At 49.5% G+C, this 19,626-nt stretch overlaps 2 long non-coding RNA genes across 2 annotated transcripts; one reads left to right on the top strand and one right to left on the bottom strand.

Annotated features, from left to right (window-relative positions):
• Window positions 1–7,015: 7,015 nt before the first annotated feature.
• Window positions 7,016–7,942, bottom strand: LOC130523154 (uncharacterized). Its single transcript, XR_008949810.1, has 2 exons — window positions 7,718–7,942; window positions 7,016–7,549 (listed from the first exon to the last, which is right to left on the bottom strand). It is a non-coding gene; the product is annotated as an uncharacterized LOC130523154 (long non-coding RNA).
• A 5,802-nt stretch (window positions 7,943–13,744) lies between these two features.
• Window positions 13,745–18,386, top strand: LOC130523173 (uncharacterized). Its single transcript, XR_008949814.1, has 2 exons — window positions 13,745–14,497; window positions 14,638–18,386. It is a non-coding gene; the product is annotated as an uncharacterized LOC130523173 (long non-coding RNA).
• The last annotated feature ends 1,240 nt before the right edge of the window (window positions 18,387–19,626 follow it).

The raw sequence follows: 19,626 nt of genomic DNA on the forward strand, positions 1-19,626 counted from the left end.
CCTCCTCCTCCTCTCCTCCTCCTGCTCCTCTACTCCTCCTCCTCCTCCTTTACTCCTCCTGTCCCTGCTCCTCCAGCAGGAGTTTCACCCAGCCCAGCCAGCTCCTGTAAGTGGACGCTTCAGTCCCTCCACACGTATGTTAGCAGCAGCTTTGGTAAACGTGACATATTTTATTGAGAAATTTGAAAAAAAGCAAAAAAAAAAAAAAGCAGAACTTTCAGGATTTTTTAAAGTTTGGAGACTAAAAGCTGAATTTAATTTAGCTGAGTTTCCAAATAAAAAAAGAAAACAATTTGTAGGAATTCATTCATTTTGTTTACAAAGTATGAATTATTTTTCCCTTCTGCAAAAATTTACAACCTTTCATTTCAAATAAGAATGACGCCAAAATGTCTGAAAATGTAAATAAAAACACCAGTAACGACAACAACAATATACAATAAAACAGCCCTAATACTATAGTAGATGTAATAATGATGATGGTGAGGATGATAACAATAATAACAACAATAATAATAATGATACATAATAATGATGTTAATAATAACAATAATGCAGATGATAATAATAATAGTAACAACAACAACAACAATAATAATAGTAACAACCACAATAACAAAAATAATGATACATAATGATGATGTTGATAATAACAATAATACGGATGATAATAATAATAGTAACACCAACAATAATAATAGTAACAATAGCAAAAATAATACATAATAACGAGTATGTAATATTACAATCAATAGCATTATCAATAACAATAATTATTATTATTATTGTTGTTGTTATTATTATATAATATAATATAATAATAATTCAATATCGTAATACTACTGTATTAAAATATATCACAGTTTCCATCAGGATGATCCCAGTGATTATGTCACTAAAACTTGTTAAATATACACACACACACACACACCCTCACACACACACACACACACACACACACACAGCAGAGAGAATGTTGGCTCCATGACCAAAGAGGAGAACCCTTTGATGTGTGAGGTCCGATCCAAGTACTGAAGTGAATGTCGGTTCTTTCTGTCTTTCTGTTTCATCTGCTGATCCATGTGACCTTTGACCTGGGGAGTCCCGACCATTCTGGGATGAGACCGTTCATGTTGAACACGCGTATGAAACCTGCAGCCAGAGCTAAACTTTCCTGATCACTTTCATTGGTTGATTGATTTGTTCTGCTGGTGTCTGCAGCAGGTTCTAGAACCGTTGGAGCTCCTCTTGATATGGTTCTTTTCTCTCTCCTCCACTTCGCTGTGGGCGGAGGTGTCTCTGCCCACAGCACCGGCGCCGCTGCCCAGAGCCACCGATGGCCACATCTGCACCTTCATTACTCATTCAGCTCTGTGTTTGTTCGCTTCCCCTCCGGCTCCTAATTAATCCTGAATGGAAACTGATTCATGAATATTAAAACCAACTCTGACACTTTAGCTGTGTGGTAGCCGAAGCTGCAGGAAACCCCGGTTAGTCCAGAGAGCCTCATTGGTTCAGAGAGTCCAGTTAGTCCAGAGAGCCTCATTGGTTCAGAGAGTCCAATTAATTCAGATAGTCCAGTTAGTTCAAATAGTCCAGTTAGTTCAGATAGTCCAGTTAGTCAGATAGTCCAGTTAGTCCAGATAGTTCAGATAGTCCAGTTAGTCCGGATAGTTCAAATAGTCCAGTTATTTCAAATAGTCCAGTTAGTTCAAATAGTCCAGTTAGTCCAGATAGTCCAGATAGTCCAGTTAGTCCAGATAGTTCAGATAGTCCAGTTAATTCAAATAGTCCAGTTAGTTCAGATAGTTCAGATAGTTCAAATAGTCCAGTTAGTCCAGAGAGCCTCATTGGTTCAGAGAGTCCAATTAATTCAGTTAGTCCAGTTAGTTCAAATAGTCCAGTTAGTCCAGATAGTCCAGATAGTCCAGTTAGTCCAGATAGTTCAGATAGTCCAGTTAATTCAAATAGTCCAGTTAGTTCAGATAGTTCAAATAGTCCAGTTAGTCCAGATAGTCCAGTTAGTCCAGATAGTTCAGATAGTCCAGTTAGTCCAGAGAGCCTCATTGGTTCAGAGAGTCCAATTAATTCAGTTAGTCCAGTTAGTTCAGATGGAGGGTTCAGTTATCCCAGTATGTGTGTGTGTGTGTGTGTGTGTGTGTGTGTGTGTGTGTCTGAGACTTTGTTTTTTTGCCAGTAAACTTTATTCCAAACATTAAAAACCAGATGTGGATAAAAGGCTGGAATAAGAATCAAAACGGATCTCAGATGTTGGAGTTTGCTGTTGGACTGGATCCCAAATAGAATAATAACAATAAGAGATCAAAGGTAAACACAAGACAATAAAGTCAGTGATTCCAGTTTGAACCTGCTGTTTGAAATATCCGCACAGTTTAGTTACCATGACAACAGTATATAACCGCTGAATAACAAACAGGAATATGACCCTCAGAGGAAAAGTCATCTCCACAGTCTTCACCTCAACAATCATGTTGACCCATCGTGACGTGGGCGGTGCTCGCCATGACATCACCGGACAAAATCCGTGTTGGCGTTGGAACGCCGCGCTGAGAGCCCGTGACATTTTTACTGAAGTTGTTCAAAGACACTTTGACTTCTGACGAGGTTCTGGTGGTGAACGCGCCGGCGGGGAGGCGGGAATTTGCATAATGAGGACATGTCCATTTCTGGCGGCCATGTTAGGGGCGGCGTGGAGAACGCAGACGGGACTGAGAGCCGTCAATAGGAATAATGTGGAAAAGGGCGTCCCGATCAGCAGATCCCGTCAGAAAGCCGGCCAACGTTCTGAAAGTGGCGCCGCTGATGCTAGGTGACCCTGGCAGGAAAAGGACGGAGGCGGCGTCGCCCTGAGCGACGAGCTGGACCTTAAACGCAGCGCAGACGAGTTGGACCGCAGGACAGAACTCTGATAGGCTGACAAACACTGATGCTAATGCAGCGCAGCTCCTTTTGCTCTAATTGTTGATTCAATTTGCTAATGACTAATTTGATTTAAGTGGCAGCAACGTGTGCGCGCGCGTGTGTGTGTGTGTGTGTGTGTGACGCCGAGACGAGTGTTCACAGACCGGACTGGAGGTGGCGTGACGGCTCTTCACACACATGCTGCCGCCCATGAATATTCCATCAGAATTCACACTTAATTCTTTCTGATTTTTTTTTTTTTGATGCATTAGCTCCCCCACCCCCCCTTCCACACACACACACCACACACACACCCTCCTCTCACAAGTGCTGCTCGGACATCCATCATAAGCTGCCACTGAACATCCCCACAGGTTGTTGGAGCTGGTAACTAAAGTGCTCCAGTTGTGTTTTTGCCCCCCCCACGTTGTCCTCCAGCCCCCCCCCCCCCCCCCCCCCCCCCACACACACACACACACACCTCAGCCCATGCCTGTGTGTTTGTCTGTGTGTTTTTATGGGTCAGTTTGAGCTTGATCAGGTGGTTCACAGTCTCTTATCACACAACACTGAAAAGGTTGAGAAGCTGCCTGACCAGGTGCTGATGGCAGCTGGGTCACCTGAGGACCTTCAGCTGACTGCAGGAGGGTTCAAAGATGCTCCAATAAAAGCTTTATACCTCCTCAGCTCTCCTCAGATCTCCTCAAACCTCAGAGCTCCTCAGACCTCCGATCTCCTCAGCTCTCCTCAGATCTCCTCAGCTCTCCTCAGCTCTCCTCAGATCTCCTCAGCTCTCCTCAGCTCTCCTCAGATCTCCTCAGATCTCCTCCTTGGACCACCTCTGACGTCCTCCTCAGACCTTCTCAGACCACTTCTCATCTCCGACCTCAGCACTCCTCTCATCTCAGCTCTCCTCAGATCTCATCAGATCTCCTCAGCTCTCCTCAGACCTCCTCTCATCTCAGTTCTCCTCAGCTCTCCTCAGACCTCCTCTCATCTCACAGCTCCTCAGCTCTCCTCAGCTCTCCTCAGATCTCCTCAGATCTCCTCAGCTCTCCTCAGATCTCCTTTCATCTCAGCTCTCCTCAGATCTCCTCAGATCTCCTCAGCTCTCCTCAGACCTCCTCTCATCTCAGATCTCCTCAGCTCTCCTCAGACCTCCTCCTTGAACCACCTCTGACGTCCTCCTCAGACCTTCTCAGACCACTTCTCATCTCCGACCTCAGACCTTCTCAGAGCTCCTCAGTGGTGTCTGCGTGGTGCTGAAGTTCGTTCTGGAGGAGCGTGCGTGTGAGAGGTGACACCTGCCAGCGGCGCTCTGGGCGCTGCGTGTTTGTGTGGATACATAAACATGATCTCCAACACGTGTCAGGGCCAGTTAGCCGTGCTCGCCGTGCTTCAGCAGCCAGGCCTGAATAATAGACGCCGGTCGTCTCTGCGTCCCGTCTTCGTGCCTCGCAGGAAGTCCTCGGCTCCGCCCCGCCCACGCGTGCTGCTTAATTAGCTGGTTAACGGCGCTGAGCTCCTTTCACATTTGTGATGTGACGGAGCGACGACGCGGGGCGACGCCACGCCGGGGATAACGCTCCTGATAATTGATGATCGCTGTTGCAGAACGTGGCCGCTTCCAGAGCGCACGTTCCTCCTGGCCGCCGACCTCTGACCCCTGATGGCACATCTAGTCACAGGTGGAGGGCAGGCGTCCTGGCGCTGCTAATGCTGCTAATGCTAACGACCCTGGGATTAGGGCATCAGCACACACACACACACACACACATGCACACGCACACACACACACACACACACCTCTGTGTAGTTTCTTTCTATTTCTACTTTCTACTCAGTCTTTCTAATATTGATCACTGATTGACTGATCAATCTTGTGTTTAATCTGATCTAATTGGAGACGTTTTGAACCTGAAAATGTTGTGATTGTTTATGTTTCTTTTTATGTTTATGTTTTCCTCATTTATGCTGTGAAATATTTTCATTTCGAACGCTGTTTTTAAAAGGAATAAATTTAAATTTTTGGGGTTATTTTCTGAGGAACAATTGTCATCCTCAGATAGTGAAGTTTAAATATTTATGGATAAATATATATAATATACAGCAAATATCTGACAGGGAAACATGAACAAGCTCTTTATCGATTTAGATTTTTAGGGCTTTTAAAAATTAAATAGAAAACGATTAAATGTTTTCTCTGTCATTTTTCCTAAAAATATAACCTTTTATCTTTTCTCTCTTTAACCTTTTATCTTCAGAACGTGAGTGTGTGCTTGAGCGCGTGCGTGCACGTGCGTGCACGTGTGTGTCTCACCTCTCTATAATGAAATCATGCGGGTGAGTGAGAACGACGAGGTCCAGGCAGGTCACCCAACAGATCGGAAATAAGCTGCTCTGACCCTGCCTGGTACTGTGAGCCAAACACACACACACACACACACACACACACACACACACACACACACACACACACACACGAGCGGTTGCTCATTCATGCCGCACAAACAATTGCTTTCTTTTTGTTTTTGAAGAGGAAAATAATAAACGAACAACAACAATGGCAGCAATCAGTGTGTGTGTGTGTGTGTGTGTGTGTGTGTGTGTGTACTTTTTTCATGCATTTTAAGTGCCATAATCCATCTTTTGGGGGACATTTTGGCTGCTCCTCACAGGTTCATAGGACAGTTTGAGGGTTAACTGTGGAAGCTCATCAGGGCCGACAGCTTGAGTTTTTTACGAGTGAATTTTTTTTTAATCGAAGTCCAATCAAAAAAAATTCTGTCAAAAATGATCAGTATTGAAAAATTCAACACGTAAAACAACCGTCTCACCTTCATTTATATCTCACCAGGTCGAAGTTAAGTGCACAATGGAAAAAAAAAATCGAACACACTTATTTACACTTATTTAACACACTTATTTAACACACTTATTGAAGGGCCACTGTTGGAAACTCCAACTCTGCAGATGGAGCGCGTGACGTTGGTGCGACGTTGTCTAAGCGAAGCCACATAAACGGGATCCTTTGACTCGATAAAACGGTTGAACATGCGCGACATGGAGCTTCGGGCCTCCTTCAGGGTCGGCAGACTCGGGAAATGATGTCGGCAGAGCAAAAGAGGTGGAGTTTGGGCACAAGTGGCAGCTGCCTCATCACCTGCCAACTAAGGATGGGCGATACCACACTTTTGGGATTCGATTCGATACCGATACTTTTTCTTGTATTTTCATCGATACCGATACCGTTAATTTCTTACTGGCAATTTTTGTCAGTCAAAATATTATTACATTTAAGACAAATCACAAGACAAATACAGACCATTTATATACAATTTATTATGGTCAATTGATTACTAGGATTTCCTTATCCTTTAAACCAGGAGATAGCGTTTAAAATCGTTTAAACGCTATCTCCTGTCACGTGACACGGGCCAGCTCAATACGCCGCCAGGTATAGGGGTGTCCCGGCACATTTTAATTTAAGTAACTAATCTAAAACGGCAGAAAGTGATGCATACACCCCCAATTTTATTTTTTTTAGTTAGTATCGATATTTATAAAAGAAAATCGATACCAAATGAGTAGCTTGTGAGTATCGATATATTGATACCACGGGATCGATCCGCCCATCCTTACTGCCAACAAGTCCTCCGGTGTAAAGCGGCGCCTCGGACTACTGGTTCCCGCCAAGGAGCGAAGTACTGCACGTTTCACGGAAAAATGGGCAAATTTTCTTTTTGCATGTCGAATTTTTCCATTAATGAAAATTGAAATGTAATGAAATAAAAAGGAAAATGCCAGAAATGTGATGTTTTTGGGTTTTTTTAATTTTATGTCAACAACGATACAGCTGACAGAAAAATGAGGCTTTCCCACCCACGTGGGTCACATATGTGTGTTCACGTCGGCTACATACCAGGCTAAGTCCTGCTGTTGCTAACTGGGCTAATGCTGGCTAATGGCTCAAGCTAATGAGGTTGATGCTGATTTCTTCTGCAGGTGTTCGTGTTCCATCTGCCTCATTTCTAAAGGTCACGAAGAGGCTGATGAAGGAAAAGGAGGAGAGGAAAGAGCAGAAGAGCCACGCTTGAGGTGTGAGGATCTCTTTTATTTGCATAGCCTGCATGCTAACATTCACAACACAAACACGCAGACATCCAATCACCGCGGGATCTCATCACTTCTTTCCAATCTCGCCCGCCGTGGTTGCCTCACTCCTTTTTTCATCCCCCTCTTGTATTCTTCTACTTCTGCACGTTGTCATCCTCTCGGAATAATAGCGCCGCTGCCTTCATGTCGCCGGTTGTTTGCCTGGAACGTAATCTGCAGATGTAACAGAGGAAGAAATTGAGTCCAACAAATGTGTTGAAAGGCTGGTGCGGCATATCAAGCCGAGCCCACAGAGGCAGACAAAACGCTCGTCTTCTCTCTTCCTCCCCTCGACGTCTGAACGTCCTCGACAGAATCGCGGCGCTCGGCGCCGCCGTGTTGCGCTGTCATTCCGCCTTGAATGGGGAAAGTTGAGGCCCGCTTGTTTGGCCCGGATCCCCAGAAGAAATGGGCTTGTTTGATTAGCATTTAGCTCACGTGCGTGCGCTTCAGCTGCGAGGGGTTTTTTTCCCTGCAGGAGTGAAAAGAGTCGGTTGTTTGAGCCTCAGAACACTTCCAGCACCAGTCAAATCAAATGGCTCCTGGTTACAATGGCTGCATAAAATCTGAAATTAGCCTAACAGCAACCGTGATTATGGTCATTACTGCACACGCTGACCCACGCATTATCAGAAATTACCTGCGTGTGTGAGTGGCGCCGTGTCCCAAACCGCAGCCAGGGATATCTCTTGGTTTCACAAATGTGCTCTGAGAACATTGTTTTTGCTTCCCCAGTTCACAGAAGTCACATCACACCTCCGTGCAGCCTTCTGTAGTGTCCCATTTGGGCTGGCGTGCAGCTAGCTTGCAGCTGAGGCCGCCGTTACCTCCAATCTCTTATAATGCAGGATAATTTCACGCTGGAAAATGGGAAATTGTCCGATGTCAAAGCAACAGTTCACCCTGAAATGGAAATTCGCTCATTATCTAACTACCCCTGCACTGATGGATGTGAAAAGACGGCGCTTTCGCCAATTTTTGAGCTAAAATCTTTGCCGTAGCCGCTAACATTAGCTCTGATGTAAAAGCTGCAGATAACATCCGTTTAAATGGGATCTACAGATCAGCTGAATTTATGTTAAATATCTCTGTCTGTCTGTCTGTCTGTCTGTCTGTCTGTCTGTCTGTCTGTCTGTCTGTCTGTCTGTCTGTCTGTCTGTCTGTCCGTCCGTCCGTCCGTCGTCCGTCCGTCCGTCCGTCCGTCCGTCTGTCTTTTTGCTTGTTTTACTCGTTAGCTTTAGCCTTGGAAACTTTTGGACTCCCTCGGATCAGCTGATGTTTCCCGCTTTGATGTCAGCGTTTTGTTTAATTTCTTTTGTCCTTCTCCGTTCTGCTCGGCTGAAGGTGATTAAACGTTTCTGCTGCCTCTGAATTCATCTCTGACGGGATCGATCACCGTGATTCGGCTGCAGTTTAGGTATCAGGTCACGTGACGGGCTAGAACACCGTGGAGGTGACCCTCCCTGGCGCCCCCCGGGCCATTGACCACAGCGTGCACAGCGGGGGGTCCCGCTGCTCATTAACCTCGTCTAATTAGATGGCAGCGAGGTCCATTGTTTGGCCTAATGAAGCCTCAATGGAAGGACGTGGATCCCGTCGACTCTTCTGGACCCCCCCAAGAGAGAGATGAAGGCAGACAATTCGTATGCTAACTCAGAGCCCAGGGTAGCATTAGCTTTGATTGGTGCCTCCAGTGGGATCCCAGTTGGCAAATACTTGAGCTGCTGTGGATCACTGAGACTTAAGCACCGCCTCCATGTGGTCATTTTCAACGCCGCCGGGGTGGGGGGGGGGGGGGCGGGGGGTACCGATAATCAAGCAAGAAGAGAGGGTGTGGATCATCAGACCACCAGAAGGAGCCGGGCTCCAGCACCTTCTAATCGCCATTCTTATCTTTTCTTTGAAGTCGTTTTTAATTGAAGAGATCAAAGCCCGTTTTCATTCCTCGGAATTCAGACGTTTACTTGTGAGCGCTTCTTTTTCCTCCGGAGCCGAAAGGGACGTTTGCAGGAGTCGTCGTGATCTTTGATATCGACGAAGATGATGCTAATTTTTTTCCCTCCCTGAACACACGCGAATCCGTCGCACACAACAAGGAAGCGGAGTGAAAGAATTCCAAAGGCCTGCGAGGGGTGTCATCTCAGGAGAACGTGTGTCTCTTGGCAGCGAGATGGGGGGGGGGGGGGCGGGGGGGCTGGTGCGAGTGCATGTGGCGCGGTGGGCGTTTGGAGGTGATGGAGGGGGAGTGTGAACACGTCGACCCGTCGCCTTCACACGTCGGGATTCGCCTGCTTGGCTCATCGGGGTGGTGGTGGTTTTTCTGAGGAGGTGGAGGGCAGCGGAATGACATCTGCTCTGCTAGGGTGGGGGGGGTGGGGGGGGGAGCGATGGGGCAGGAAGACAGGGGCACTGGCGCCAGGCTGGCCGGTACAGCAGGGTGGCGGAGGGCCGGCACACTCACGTGTCCTGGAAGGAAACGCACTTCCTGCCACTTCCTGGCACTTCCTGCTTCTCTGCAGACTTCAGGCGATGTCGGGGCTCGCTGTATCCACGACGACAGAAACTTCCAGCAACAAACACGCGTGGAAGTATTCCGTTTGATAGTTACGGTCACCAACGCTAGCACTGCTATGGATCACGTTAGCCTACGTTAGCCACAATCAGGAAGTCGTCACACCTGAGAGGTGCAGGCGTGACGCCACTTTCCTCCCCGGCTCGAGCGCACGCGGTCGGTTCGACGCGGCGGCTTCTCTTCACTCCCTCGTGTCCAATTACTTCCCCGCCTTCCCGTCACTGCTCGTCTTTTATCCGAGGAGCTTCTCTCTCAAACAAACGCGCTAACGAAGCGAGATTCTGACGCCCGTGCGGGGACGGCGTCCGCATCTGAGAGAACAGCGAACGAAAGCGGGGAATCTTCAGCGTCTCGACCTGGCGGCGAGCTACAGAGGCGAGAATGTAAATAAGCGTTATTAGCACATGCTAATTCCCCCAAAGGGTGGTTCAGGTAACGTCAGGTGACGGCGGAGAGAGAGAGAGAGGGGCGAGTGAGTGACATTTATTAGATGGGGCCTGAGCGAATTTCCCAGAATCCACTTCTCTCCTTTCACCATGAACGCGCTCACGTGCTGGAAATTGATTTTTCCCGAAGACGTGATGGATGAATAGACAATGAACATCTCCATCGCTGACCCCTCCACCCCCCCTCCCCCCGCCTCTCATGATTGACAGGCCTGCTAACGAGTGCTGTCGCCGCCGCCGCTATAATTTGGTTGTGCTGAAAGCAGCCGAGGTAACGAGCGCGGCGAGGGCGGCGAGAGGTGAGCGCACATGAAAGCAGATGAGAGGGAAGTTCTGCTCCACCCGAGAGGCGCCGTCTCCGTTTGTGCCGACAGGAAGCGACTCAGCCCGCCGCCGATGTTTGGACGACTCTCCCGTTTAATGACTGCGGCGTTGACCGGCCGCCACTTCAGAGGAAATCAGTCAGAAGAAAGACAAACGTTTCCTCCCCGACATCCCAGATCCCTTCTGAAGCATCGGGAGCGTGGGCGCGCGTGTGCGTGCGTGCGGACGGCGAGCGCCTAGCTAGCGCCGTTCGGATGGAGCTGATGGCAGGTTCTAATCAGCTCACGCGGCTCTAACCTTGATTAAAGAGCTCAACGTCATTTCCAGCTCACAATAAGAAGACGCTCTGATTAATGCCACGCAGACTCCCGGTGACAGAGAGGACGGCCGCGGCGCCGCAGGAGCGCCGTCACACTTCTGATGCGTCTGCCTGATTCAGGGTCGCCTTAATTAGTTTCTCTTAACGAAGGAATCCACGTGAGACTGATTTCCTTTTCATTAGCGCCACTCTTGATGACGTCTGATTAGATCCAGGAGCACGCTGAGGCCCCGCCCCTTTCAACACCATAGACTTCCTGTCGCCCTCAGCACTTGATGGACACAAGATGGAGAGTTTGTTTATTTATCTATTATTTCCCCTGGTTCCATCTGTTAGCATGGTTCTGTGTGGTTCTCTCTGTTAGCATGGTTCTGTGTGGTTCTCTCTGTTAGCATGGTTCTGTGTGGTTCTCTCTGTTAGCATGGTTCTGTGTGGTTCTCTCTGTTAGCATGGTTCTGTGTGGTTCTCTCTGTTAGCATGGTTCTGTGTAGTTTTCTCTGTTAGCGTGGTTCTGTGTGGGTCTCTATGTTAGCATGGTTCTGTGTAGTTTTCTCTGTTAGCGTGGAGCTGTGTGGTTTGAGCAGCCAAGCTAAGCTAATGGGAGCTCTGTTGGTGTGTTTGGATGCTGCTGTGAGCTTCCATGTTCTCCATTAATGTTTGAGGGCCACTGAGCCTGTGACCTGTCCTCCCGGCAGGTGAGCTCGTGACCTCTGACCTCTCCTCTCAGCAGGTGCATGATTCTGGCTGAATCCCAGATCCCTCTCATGTCCTCTGCCATGAATAAACGTCATCTGCAGGTTCCCTCCTGACCCTGTTGGCCAGCTGCCGTCTGGAAGTCAATTTGGTTTATTGAGGTCATGCTAACGTTGGCAGGTTAGCATTGATTGCTGGTCCCTGCGGCGCGGCACCAGGAACATCTGTGAGGTTCTGCTTCTCTGGTCCTTCAGAAAAGGCTGACTCTTCTGAGGAGCTCATCCCTTCTTCAGGGTTCTCATCCAAGCTAAGGAACCTTCTAAAAAAGTCTGACCTGGCTGATCCAGAAACTTGTTTCCTTAAACTTCAACTTGTCTGACTCGTCTCTTCCTCATTAATCAGGACTGGACGGTCATGTGACCATGCCGGTCCTCCCCCTCCTTCTGCCGGGCGATGATCCGCAAACACAACACTTCCTGTTGCACATGTTTGTAGATGTGGAGTCGAGGATGTTTGTTACTGTTCGCGTCTTAACAGTAGTTGTAATTACGGTTTCTACCTCAAGGTGTCGTAGTTCTGCCACATTGGACCTTCTGCTCATTATAACCTCTAGATGAAGAATCAGCCCTTTATGTTTTCAGACAGATTTGTCAACCAAAACATATAAATATTCTATTATAAATAATTAGTTTAATATTTTAATTGTAAATCTGAGGGAAAAGTCAGCAAAAGGACTTTTGGACGACTTGAGAATGATATTAAAGTAATTTTTCTTTCTTTCTAAAAAACCTCGATTGGTTCAGTGTTGACGCGGTTGAATTCAGGTTTTTATCTCAAAGGTTTGACTTTTTCCAGGCCCGTTGGCCTCTCATGCTAAACGATGCTAAATGATGCTAACTGATGCTAATCCAGTCGGCCTGGAGAAACTTGGTGTTTTTTCCACTGAGGGGAGCGACAGAGACAGACAGGGAGAGAGAGGGAAAACCTGTAATTAGTGTCCTGACTGGAACAGAGAACAGGGGGCCACATGGTCACGGCATCTGTGAACACACACACACACACACACCGTCTGGGGTCGGGCAGATTCAGCCCAACTCTGGGCCAGCGGCCAGCGCCTCTGTCCCTGTCATGTGGCTCTGTTAATGAGGAAGTCACATATGGACCAGAGACCCTGGTTACACACACACACACACACACACACACACACACACACACACACACACACAGCCTCTGCTGTCAGAAGTTCGAAGCTCTCTGTCCTGTTGTCTGACTGTCCTCTGGTAGGACGTGGGCTGAGCCAGGGTGGCCCATCGATTGGTCAACAGGCCATCAAAACCCGAGAGGCGACGCCCCCTTTATTAACCTATGTTCTTCTTCTCTTCTTCTCCTTCTTCTTCTTCTAACGCTGGTGCTACGTGCGCGCTCTGCAATGCAGCCAGATCAAAGTGTGGTGAGATTGGACAGGTAAGATCTACCTGTCCATCACTGAGCGAGGACGCTCTGGCCCCGCCCACACTGTCTTCTAGTGGTCCCGGGCCGAGGCAGCTGCTGCCCAGCCCGCCGCTCCAGTGACAGGAGGGGGTGGGGGGGGGGGGGGGGGGGGCATCAGGAGGGTGGGGGGGCCCATCAGGATGGTGGGGCTCTTTCACTCAGGCCTCTCACCAGCTGTCGGCCTCACAGCGCCGCTGAATGGGTCCTGTCAGTCGTCCGGGGCCCCCGTCGCTCTTTAACTGGTCGGGAGAGGAGCTGCGAGACGGAGGCAAGGACGAACAATAACGGCCGAGGGAGCGCGGATTAGGCGACACACCTCGCCCCCCCAACCTGACCAAGGGATTACAACCCCTCCGGGTGGGCCGGGGACGCGGACCTGCAGTCATTGTCCATCCTAGCGTGCCTCGTGTCCCTGGCGTCCTGGTCACCCTCAGGTATAGCTGCAGTCATCGACGTCGCCCCCTGGTGTCGGGCTGCGTCATAGCAACCAGGCGTCCGACAGAACAGGATATTTGGACAGTTGCTGATAAAGAGGTCCGTGTGTGTGGACGGGCTATATCTGTGGGGACCATGGTGTCAGTTCTGATGGGTACCAGCGCACAGACACGTGCACACCCCACACGTGCACACCCCACACGTGCACACCCCACCTCCTTCCTCGACCCTAAACATCACCACTAACCCCCTGAGGGTTAGTGGTGATGTTTAGGGTTTCTGACCTGAGCCTCCAAACACACCTTTAAAACATAGTGGACCGGTCCAGTCTGGTCCAGTCCAGTCTGGTCCAGTCCGCACCACTTCAGTCCAGTCCAGTCCAGTCTGGTCCAGTCCACACCACTTTAGTCCAGTCCAGTCCAGTCTGGTCCAGTCCACACCACTTCAGTCCAGTCCAGTCCAGTCTGGTCCAGTCCACACCACTTCAGTCCAGTCCAGTCAGGTCCAGTCCACACCACTCCAGTCCAGCCCAGTCTGGTCCAGTCCAGTCTGGTCCAGTCCACACCACACCACTCCAGTCCAGCCCAGTCTGGTCCAGTCCGCACCACTCCAGTCCAGCCCAGTCTGGTCCAGTCCAGTCTGGTCCAGTCCGCACCACTTCAGTCCAGTCCAGTCCAGTCTGGTCCAGTCCGCACCACTCAGTCCAGTCCAGTCTGGTCCAGCCCAGTCTGGTCCAGTCCAGTCTGGTCCAGTCCGCACCACTTCAGTCCTTCCTTCCAGTCTCTGATGTCCAGTGAACGTTTGTCCTGACAGCAGCTTCATTTATTAAAGTCTGAAGGCTCCAAAAAGCGCATTTTTGTGTCGGAGAAATAAAAAGAGTTTTTCTAAGTTTCAAAGGATGAAAGTGAAGATTCTCTGATGACCTGAGCTGATCTGCTCTGTTCTCTGTGTGGGAGGAAAACCATGAAGTAGATGGTGAAGAAGCTCCATCAAACCAGCTTTGACCCGAGTTCAGGGGGAGAAGCTGAGCGGTTCCTTTGGAAGAGAGCCAGAAGACAAGACGCCAGCATCGGAACCACCAGCATCAGCATCTGAGAGGAAGAGGAGGGTGAGGAGGAAGAGGAGCATCAACAGGTGAAGGTGGGCGACCACATCCTTTGATGTTGGCAGACAGAATTACACCATCTGACTCATTTTTCTTCCTCATCTTTGTCTTCCTTTCCTTTTTCTTCTCTGTTATTTGTCCTCTTCCTCTTTCTCTTCCCCTTCTTCTTCAATAGACTTCAAAGCTCAGCCTCCTCCTCCTCCACTGCTCCACTCGCTTTAATCCTCAGCTCTTCACTTCAAAGAATTCTGGGAAAAAAGCTGTGATGCAAACGTTTTCCTCCCTCCTCCATCAGCTGACCAGCTCCCGCTCATAATGAATCCCACCGTTCACTTCCTGGCTGTCTCAGATTGACAAGAGATGAAGGGAAGGGGAGGGGGGGGCAGATTCAAAGGCTTCAACAAGCCAAGAAGAGGGAGGAGAAAGAGAAGAAAAGCAGCTCACACAAGTGGAGGAGCGTTTCATTTTATACTGGAATGTGATTGAACACTTTTGTCCAGCTAATCTTTACCTGCACCAAAATATTCACGGTGCCACAAAACTGCCCCTTTAAAGGGCAACGGGGGGAGGGGGGCAGGGCCCAGCGGTGTGCTCCAGCTTCCTTTTGGATGTTTTGAACCTTCTGTCTCGGAGGAAATAGGAGCTCCTCCTTCTGACGGCGAGGGAGTGAAGATAAAAGGCGAGCGAAGGAAGGGCGGAGCCACGGAGGAACTGCGCCAGCGGCGAGGCCATTCGAGCTTTGGGGTTCCTCGGTTCGCCTGTTGAGAACCAGCGCTAATGCTAGCTGGAGCAGACGCACCCCTGCTTCTGTGGTATTTTAGTGCTCCAGTCTGTGCCGTCTACTGACATCTAGTGGTGGGAAGAACAACGGGGTTCAGTGAACCACTAAAATATTGTCCGTATCCTGAAGAAGAGATCAATTATGCCGAGTCATGAGCAAACCCCACTGTTGTGACTGAAGTCTGTGGCGCTGAGGGAGCAGCGTCGCCATGGAGACGGCCTGTGTCGGTACATACACGTTTCATGTTAGTGTCAAACTAATATTATCCTTTCGCTTCAGTAAAAATAACAACTTCTACGTCATTTCATCGACGTTGTTGCTGCGTGAAGTTGCAGCAGAGGTTAGCTAGCTCTGGTGGAGCTCAGCGGAACACAAACCTTGAGTAGCGTTTGCTAACGTCGTCGTCTGAAAAGTTCGCCGTCCCATGTTGGAGCACCTAGCGAGCGCCAGTCTGGCCGAGTCTTCTTACAGAAACGCATAAAACAGATACGACTGACTGTGTTTGTGCCTGATGGAACCGCGTGTTTGCTGTTGTTTTAGTTGCAGGGTCGAAGCCAAACTTGAACCCTTCCGATTCTCCCTCGGGGAGGAGACGAGGGGCCTGAAGTTCAACCTGGTTCAGGTGAGTCCAGCTGTTCTGGTTCAGTCTTTTATCATCCGTGACATCAGTTGGGCTGCAGCCTCCAGATTCAAGTGTTTATTGGTTTGTCACCTTTCTAACAATGCCAGTCTACAGAGTGTTAGCATGCTGCAGGCTAATTCATTAGCACCGCTGAAGCCTGGTGATGTTTGTTTCTTTTAGCAGTTCAGTTTGTGCCCCCCCTCCCCCCTACAGTTAAAGTTTGATCACATTAAACTAGAAACTAAATCTAGATATATTTTTGATGGTGGTGGAGGCTAACTAGTTGCAGCAGATATTTACGCTGACATTGAGTTTTTCCTTTTAACCTCCTGTTCCGGTGTGATCCGGGTCGGCTCCGTTCTTCAGGTCCGAAACAGAAACTAATCGGACAACTTTGAAGTTTGTCTCACTTTTGGCGAACAGAATTGAGACAAACATTTTCTCATCACCACATTCAGCGCAAACTGACACGCTGAAGTCATGACGCTCGGCGCCACTTTCCCCGTGGCGCCACTCTTGAGATTACCCACAATGCTAATCCAATCACTAATCACACAGTCCAAGTCGTGATGTCACGACTTGACTTTGGCGAAAGTTCGTAGTCTCGCCGATCGATTTTCAAGGTGGGAAACGGGACCTTTTCTGAGATCTCGGGGGTCCAATCAGGTGGCACGGAGGTGTCATGTGACATCACAGTCGCACTCAGGCGCGAGCACAGCCAGGACATCTGCGGGTGGTGTAGTGGCCAACATGCCGCCGGGAGCCACGTTCCTGACCAACACGCACACATTTTGTGACAGCGTAATGTTTTAGGCGCAGGCGCCCCCCCATGAATATTCATCCGCAACTGTGATGAGCGCTGACATGCCTGGCTGGCAGGGCCGCGGGACCACATGGCGCGGGTGTCGGAGGCCACTGTGGAGCGCCATGGTTCTCGCTCTCAGATGGTTTCCAGACTGCAAGCCAGATCTTTGACTTCCTGCCGCAGCCTCAGGAGTTGAGACCTTCCAGCTCGCCGCGCTAACGAGCTGCTCGTTGTTGCCGAAGACGACATAGAGAAGCAATTCCACCTTTCCTCTCTGCTCTCTTCTGCCCGCCCCTCGCCACTCACGCCCAGCCAGCTGGCACGCCGAAGGCGGCCCTATTGACGAGGTTCACAATAGTAAGTGCCTGTGGTACATGCCACAAAGAAAGACGCCGATGTTGTCATGACGACGAGCAGCGCAGGTTGTTTGAATATTTCTGAAATATTAGTGAGGTCCTGCAGGTACGGGAACGCCAGGTGAGCGGGAACGTTAGCCGTCAGCTCTCCGGCCGAATATCTGCCACGTTCAGATGTTTTTCTGACGTTTTTCTGGGTTGAACGTGCACGTCCGGAGGAACAGGCGGGATTTTCCTGCCGCCGGGGTTCCAGTTGTTGCTCCTCAGCACTTTTTAAACCTGTTTATTTTTATGATGTTGACTTTTTCAACTTTAATCTCAAAATAATTCCGCCGATCACAGTTTTTTTTGTCCATTTTTAAACTCTGTGGTTCTTCTCTGCGTCTGTCCTCGTGACCCCCCCCCCCCCCACCTCCCCGGTCTACTTGTAAGTTTTACTTTACTTTCTCTGCTGCCCCTCCCCTGTGGTTCCCCCCGCCGCTGTCAGGGAATTGGCGTTCTTTGAAATGCATATTGTTGAGGCCTGGCGCTGCCGCGTGTTCGCCGCTGAGAAACTGCGGAGGCCAAATGTTTAATTACACATGGCAGGCCGAGCAGTGGGGGGGCGCACCTCAGCGGGTGGGGGCACACACCATGGCGGGCTTCAGAAACAACAGCCGAGCTAGTTTCTGTCCACCGCCAATAAGAGCAAGCTGGGGGGTGGTCCCTGGTCTCAGCAGGACCCGGCTCTGTCCCGGTTCTGCTAATGTTTCCAGACTGCCCCCCCCCCCTTCCCCTCACAGGGAGGAAGTGGGAGCACCTGTGCAGGTCAGAGAACCCGTCAAGCTTAACTAATTTTGAAGCTGACCTCTGACCTGTGGTCCAGGCTCCGCCCGCTTTCCTCCTGCTTCTCATTAGCGTCCAGCAGCAGCTCGTTATCTGATTAAGCCTCCGCATGAAACCGTATCCATGACTGTAGCATTTAGCTCGGCGGCGCTACAAATTAGCCCATTAGTGCACAACAGGGACACAGTGACTTTAATAAAGTGAAGCTGAAAATGGTGCTGACCCACTGTGAAGGATTAGCACACACACACACACCACACACACACACACATTCTTCTATCTTTATGAGGGCTTCTGCTGACATAACCCACCCCCACCACTTTGCCCCAAAACTCTACCCTGAACCTGAAACGCACATCAGATAAAATGTCATCAATTTATGAGTAAACTTCTGTACCAGAATACATAGAAATTAAACTGATGTGTGCGTGTGTGTGTGTGTGTGTGTGTATTTTCACTTTATATTTGTATCAATAAAATTAATCACTGTTCACGATCGGAAGGTTTATTAAAGAATTCTCCTGATGTTTCCAAACTTTTTTGGTCAGGTGACTCCATCACTTCCTGTTCATGGGTCTTAGTCCACCAATAGAAAAACACGAGAGACAAAAACAGGAAGTATAAAAATCAGCTAACCTGGCTGAGAGCTGCCGCCGATCACCAACCTCAACTTCCTGTTTGGTAGGAAAAGGAGCGAACCTGACACGATGCTCTCTGATTGGCTCACGTCTCCTCTAGCAGAGGTGCAACCAGGATGTTACTGCAGTCAGGTGACCTAATTGATCTATTTGAAGGATGTTCACGTGCTATTGCTACATTTTCTGTCACACATTCTCCTCTGTTGACGTCGTTTGTCCTCCATGTTTGATTATCTGCTTAGCTAATTGGTGACCAGTCCCGTGTGCATGTGCGTCTTTAAAAGGATGGATGAAACATGGATGAAGGGACCTTCAATATCGCACTAAACAGTTTTAAATGTTGAGGTCATCGCTGTTCTGAGTCTCAAGGTTAGCCTGAGTGATGTCACAGCGTGAGCGGGCGGCGTGGCCTGATCCCCCGCAGCTCGAAACACGAGGCAGCACTCAGTGCACGCTGGGCCCTGTGGCCTCATGGGAAACGCAGCCAGCTAGAGGCCACCATTTTCAGCTAAAACTAACAAAAGAGAGTAAAGAGGAAGAAGAAGAAACAGCGCAGCAACGCCGCCGCCAATTTGGCGAGCAGCCCCCCCCAACTCTGCTGAGATCAGCTCATCTTCCACGTCACGTCCCAAAACTACAGGATGAGCGCAGGAACATGTGATTTACATACATGATCTCCGAGTGTCACCGCCACCACGATGTCCGAACCGAAGACACGTGACACACAGAAATACTGCAAGCGCCAAAAGGCCACATCAGCCTGTCCCAGTAAAGACTCCATAGAAGCTCGCACATGGGAAACGCGCCCATCACGCCATGACATCACTGTGTAGCTCCTCCCTCATGTACCTGCACGCCGCCCCAACACAGCGGAGATGTGTTTCCATCAGGTGGAATCCATTTTTATCCCTCTGGCAGGATGACAGAGGGTCCTGACGCCTCTCTCTCGGACGGGTCGGCGAGGAGGCGACCACGCTGCCGTTCGCCGATGGACAAGGAATTCCTCCGTGGAGCATTCCACGCTCCCTGAAGGTGAACACCTCAGAACGCCAGCGTCCTGGTGAGGGAGGCGGCAGGAGTACTGATGCTGAGCAGTTTCCGTGTCGGTTGTTAGCATTAGATGATTGCTTGGATGTT

Source organism: Takifugu flavidus, chromosome 3 (genome assembly GCF_003711565.1).
Source record: "Takifugu flavidus isolate HTHZ2018 chromosome 3, ASM371156v2, whole genome shotgun sequence".
NCBI lineage: Eukaryota > Metazoa > Chordata > Actinopteri > Tetraodontiformes > Tetraodontidae > Takifugu > Takifugu flavidus.